Raw genomic sequence first — 6,000 nt, forward strand, 5'->3', positions numbered from 1 at the left:
CAGACCTATAAACCCCAGGAGGTTAAAACGGTCATATTTATACTAACGACTGACTAGATAGATAGATAGATAGATAGATAGATAGATAGATAGATAGATAGATAGATAGATAGATACCTTATTGATCCGAAGCTGGTTAATTACAGTGCAGCAGCAGCATTACACAGACACACAGTGACGATAACAACATAGTCTAAGAATATAAAGAATAAGAATATAAAGAACAAACTATACATAATAAAATAGCAGGTGACATAATCCTGGATCTACCTGAACCTGAACCTGAACTGGACATTATTATTCTGGTGATTAAAATGAATGTTTGATGTTTGTATTTGGAAATTCCAACAGCGATGCACCAAGAAATGAGAATTACAATCCAATAAACTGAAGATATTTAGTGGAGAAATGAGCAAACCATAATAAGATGTAAGATAATCTTTATTTTTCTATATGGAAAAGGCAAATACATTAAGGTTGTGGTAAATTTGTATAGAGAAATGGTGATGATGGAGCTGTAAGTAGTTTGTTGGATTAATCAGGATTGTAATTAAATTCTGCAATATGTTCATGAGAAAAGTTTTTCTCAGTTTTTTTCAATTTTGTAGATTAGCAGTTTTATATATTATATTATATTATATTGTATTTGCAGTTGATAACTTAAGTAGCCTACAGTTTGATTGCCTGTCTTTTGAGTGCATGCTTTTTACTTATACTTCAGTATTTTACTCACTGTGGTTGTTACTGTCTGAAATCTTTATTTTATTTCAACATATCAGTTTGTTGTGATAGTAAAACATAATGTTAAGTTAGTGAGTTGACTTTTGTCACCTTTTATCAGAGTTACCTGGTTTGTCTTCATACTTCCGGTAAGGAAAGTTGGGCTAACCTAAACTAAACTAAACTAAACTAAACTAAACTAAACTAAACTAAACCTACTTAGCCTCACTTATCTGGATCGATTCACTCCACAAACTGGTGAAGAGACTTTACTCATGCAATATGTGTCATATAATGTTGTTTGTAAAATATGTTAAGTTACAAAGTTCATTTCACCTGCTAATGCAAAAGAAAGTGAAAGATCCAGGGGATTTTTAGAGTAATGTGCATTAAAATGGTTAAAATACTGGAAATAAACTTTTATTTTCCATCAATTACCTTTTAAAAACGTTGATTCTTTCCCTTTGTACAAGTTTCCAGATGAATAATCTGTTGAGTTTGGGTTTAAATCTGTGTTTTCTGTGTCTCCTTACCTGGTTTCACTGTTTCTCAGAGGCCAGTCGAGATTCCCGTGTGCAAATCTCGCGAGAGTTGGAGGAGTAGTACAGTACTGAAGGCGGACAACAGGGGGCAGCAGAGCCCGAGGGGAAAAGGGCCCAGACGGCTGTAACATGGTGATTAGAGGGGAAACGAGCTCCTCAGGCTGAGTTTGACTTAACGAGCTTCATATTGAGACATAAAGAGGCCTTGTTGTGCACGAGCTCCAGTTTAGAGAAGGTCCAAAACCTGAACATGTGACCAGAGAAGTATGAGGGAGCGTTAATGTGCTGTGTGATTAGATTTACGCCCTCAGATGTGTGTGTGTGTGTGTGTGTGTGTGTGTGTGTGTGTGTGTGTGTGTGTGTGTGTGTGTGTGTGTGTGTGTGTGTGTGTGTCTGATCCTCTGAGGAGAATCTGTGTGAAAATAACAGGAATAATTTTGTTTGAGTGGAGAAATCCAGAGTCTAAACACAGTTTAACCCCAAAACAAACTGGGAACTTGTGATGTTTTGGCTCGAGACGGCAGCTTATCGCTAATCAAATCATCTTTTTCTTTCTTTCTTTCTATCTATCTATCTGTCTTTCTTTCTTTTTCTTTTTCTTTTGGAGTTCACAGGGTCCTGGCCTCTACATCCTGAGACACACAGTTTATAGTTTTGTGCAAAAAGAGTCATTCAGATGGACGTCTATAACTACTATTCTGATTTTTATCCATCAATTACTCATGCAATTGAAAGAAAACGATGTGATAATAAAAATACTTGCAGGCCTAGGTTGCCTAAAACATAAAGAAAACACAAAAACATCTGTTATCAGTAGTTAAGAGTAAAAAAAAAAGCTTCAAAAAAGACACTAAGGCCAAAAACTGACTTTCTAATAAAACCTAAACTGATTAAATAAAGTTTTTCTTCTTCCTTCTTCTGTACCAAGTGTAGTCAACTATTATTATTTCATCATTTGTTTCATCTTCAACATAAACATTTAATTTCTAAAGCTGAGAGACTCACTGATGTCGTGATCAGTAATTAATTCTTTCAGGCGTCATCTGAGGACACAATTATTAATATCATCATAATTGTCGTTATTATTATTAAAGTTTGCAGGGATTATGGTTGGAGCAGCTGATGACTAATGAAAGAGTGACGCATGTTTCCAGGGAACAAGTCAGATGATTAAAACAGTGTTAAGAAGAGTAATAACCACTCAGTCAGTCAGTTCTATCAACACTTTCTGTTTTCTACCGACTTATGTGTTGTGTTCAAGAGCAACGAGAAGAAATGTTTTCCTCCTCCAGATGAAGGTCGACTCGTTCTTCCTCCTCCTCACTCATTTCCATTGACACAAAGCCCCCATCACAGGCCTTTAGTGAGCAGAATGAGGACATATTCTTCCCCTTTTCCACAAATGAAAATAGTTCCTATAGGTGTTTTAAAAGGATAGTTCAACATTTTGGCAAATTGGCCCATTGCCATTATAATCCCTATAGTCATAGCAGTAGGTTCGTTACCTTTAATTGTCAGTGCAAGCTGTTTTTAGAACGGCGGAGCAGAGCTGTGAGCTGCTCAGAGCTACGCTACAGAGGAGGCTCATTATGGGATTTCTTGGTTTCCTCCCTCATCAAACTCATCAAATACACAATCCAACAACTCCACAACGCTCTGGTGGACAAGTTGTGACCTGCACATTCACTCTCTTATTCATTATTTTTTTGATCATATTCATTATTTTTGTTTTGTATTATTCATTTATGTATGTATTTATTTTTTTTCTCTTTATTTCCTTATATTTACAGTTTAATCTCTTTCTTTTTTACTTATTTTTCATTATTGTTCAATTATTTTCCTATGTTATTGTTTTTAAACCGTAACAAATTTGATCTTTGAATAAGTTGGGTGAGGTTTTCATATACGTAAGCCCTCCTGGGTTTCATACCTCCCCTTTGCACATCCCAGTCATGTTGACTGTTCATGCTATTTTTTTATATGATATTGTTTGTGCTAAATAAAAAAATAAAATAAAAAAAAATTCACCACGCTATGAGATAATAACAGAACGTTGCCAGACAGAGTTGTTTTAGAGGGAAATGCGATGAAAAACTGTCCCTGAAGGCAACGCGTATCAGTGGTTTTGCATGAATTTCCCTCTAAAACAACTCTGTGTGGTAACGTGTTATTATCACTACAACAAGGCTAAAAACAGAGATCAAATTATTTTTTTCCGTACAACTTTTTCATGTGGCGGCTTCAGGACGCTTGGGTCAGTAGTGAGGAGCAGTATGGAGGTATCTGGATGTTTCATAGTGTGTGTTTTGGATCATTCAAAAGTGAACTCTATCCGTCGCCATTATATGAAAATCCGTTGCCAGTTCTCCAAACCCTTCCTTGGCATGACGTTGAGTAGAAAATTATTGATTTTGGGTGAAGTATCCCTTTAAATTATGATCAAAAAGTGGAAAAAATGAAGAAAAAACAAAACAACAGAGTCGATCTGTTTTTAACCTTTTTTTTTAATGAACCCTGATTATTGTTTAATTACAAATGAAGATGAACAGATAGAAGAGAAACAGAAGTACAGGTGGTTCCTCTCAATGATAAAAACTCGAGCCTCTGCCCCCCCCGAAGGGAGAGAGAGAGGGAGGGGGAGGACATGGTGGGTGGGTGGGTGAGGGTGGGGGTGCATCTCAAATAATACAATGGTTAAACAGTACAATGCTCTTTTTCTTACAGAATCCAAAAAATGGAAAAAAAAAAATATATATACACGTCATCAAAAAAGAGAAAAAAAAAAGAAAAGAAAATAGTTTCATCCTCCCGCTGAATTGAATATCATGTGGGGATTATGTGACCCTCCTCCTCTTGTCCATGGTAACATGGTTATTATAAAATCAGTGTGAGTATAAAATAAAATAAAATAAAAAATGAACAGAACATCAACAGAATCGACTGCACTGAAGATGAAGAGTTATATTTATATATATAGAGTTCATGGAGACGAGTGCAATTTAAAAAAATTTAAACAACAAGAAGAAAACTCACCGCGGCCGTGGCAACAAGAAGAAAGAAAGAAATAAAGAAAGAAGGAGGGTACAAAAGAAAAAAAAAAATCATCATGTCATGTTAATAATATAATAATTACAAGAGTAACAGTAAAATACGTCTGAAAACATAGAGAGAAGAGAAGTGATAAGAAGAACAGCATCGATGAGGAGGAGGAGGAGGAGGAGGAGGAGGAGGAGGAGGAGGGAGCGGTGCAGATATATAACGGTTAAATCAACCTGTCAGGTGGAGCCGGGCTTAGTTTAAAGGGATAGTTCAACATTTTGCAAATTGGCCCATTGCCATAATTCCTATAGTCATGGCAGTAGGTTTGTTACCTTTAATTGTCGGTGCAAGCTGTTTTTAGAACGGCGGAGCAGAGCCGTGAGCTGCTCAGAGCTACGCTACGGAGGCTCATGGGATTCAAATACACAATCCAACAACTCCACAACGCTCTGGTGGACAAGTTGTGAGCTGCACATTCACCACGCTATGAGATAATAACACAACGTTACCACACAGAGTTGTTTTAGAGGGAAATACAGAGACTGTTGATGAAAAACTGTCCCTGAAGGCAACACGCATTAACGGTTTTGCATGAATTTTCCTCTAAAACAACTCTGTGTGGTAACGTTGTGTTATTATCTCATAGCGTGGTGAATGTGCAGCTCACAACTTGTCCACCAGAGTGTTGTGTTGTGGAGTTGTTGGATTGTGTATTTGATGAGTTTGATGAGGTGAAACCAAGAAACCCCATTTGCCTCCTCAATTTGCCAAAAATGTTGAACTTTCCCTTTAAAACATTTCCTCAGCAGACACAAAACTCTCTGCTGCCACTTCTTTCTTTCTTTTTAGAAACCTCCACCAAGTAGAAGAACAAAGAGGAGGAAGAGGAGGAGGAGCTGATAATGTGAACAGGTTTGTTTTCTTTGTGCCTGAGGAAGAAAAACTGATCCAGACCAGGACTCAAGAACCAGAACCAGGACTGGGACTCGTTGTAGGCTGCATATGTGTGTGTGTGTGTGTGTGTGTGTGTGTGTGTTGATGGCATAACCATAGAAACCACTTATTCTCTTTAACACACACACACACACACACACACTGAGCGGAGCAGGCGAGTCAGATTATGGGAAGTCCCTCTCTCTCCGCTCGACTCTGAGGTTTTGTGATGCCATTTCCTCCGAGTGTGTAAAAGTGTGTGTGTGTGTTAAGAGTGTGTGTGTGTGTGCGTAGCTTGTATGGTTTTGTGCGACTCCTCTCCAGAGAGACTGTGGCGTGGGCGTGTGATGTCACATCTGATGTCATGTTTCCCTTTTGTTTCAGCCACAGTAAAAGGCCGTCGCTAACCAGCAATCTGTGTGTGTGTGTGTGTGTCAATCTGTGTGTGTGTGTGTGTGTCTGTGTGTGTGTAATGGGCTGGTCTGAACTCTGCCCACACACACTGACACACACACACACACACACACACTGCAGCAGCCTTGAGTCCACAGTCCAAAGTCCTGCTTGCTCGTGTCCCAGAAGCTGAAATCAGCTGCGCGTTTGCGTCGTCCAATCAGAATCCATCTGCTCTGAACACGCCAGCCCTCGTCCGTCCGTCCCTGTCGCCCCCGGTTACCACACTTTTTTTTTTTTTTTTCCTCCTCCAAATAATCAGATTTGGGTCAAGCCAGCGTGGCGGGCGGAGTTTAACCAGGTAAACCCCACC

The sequence above is a fragment of the Trachurus trachurus genome, assembly GCF_905171665.1.
Source record: "Trachurus trachurus genome assembly, chromosome: 11".
NCBI lineage: Eukaryota > Metazoa > Chordata > Actinopteri > Carangiformes > Carangidae > Trachurus > Trachurus trachurus.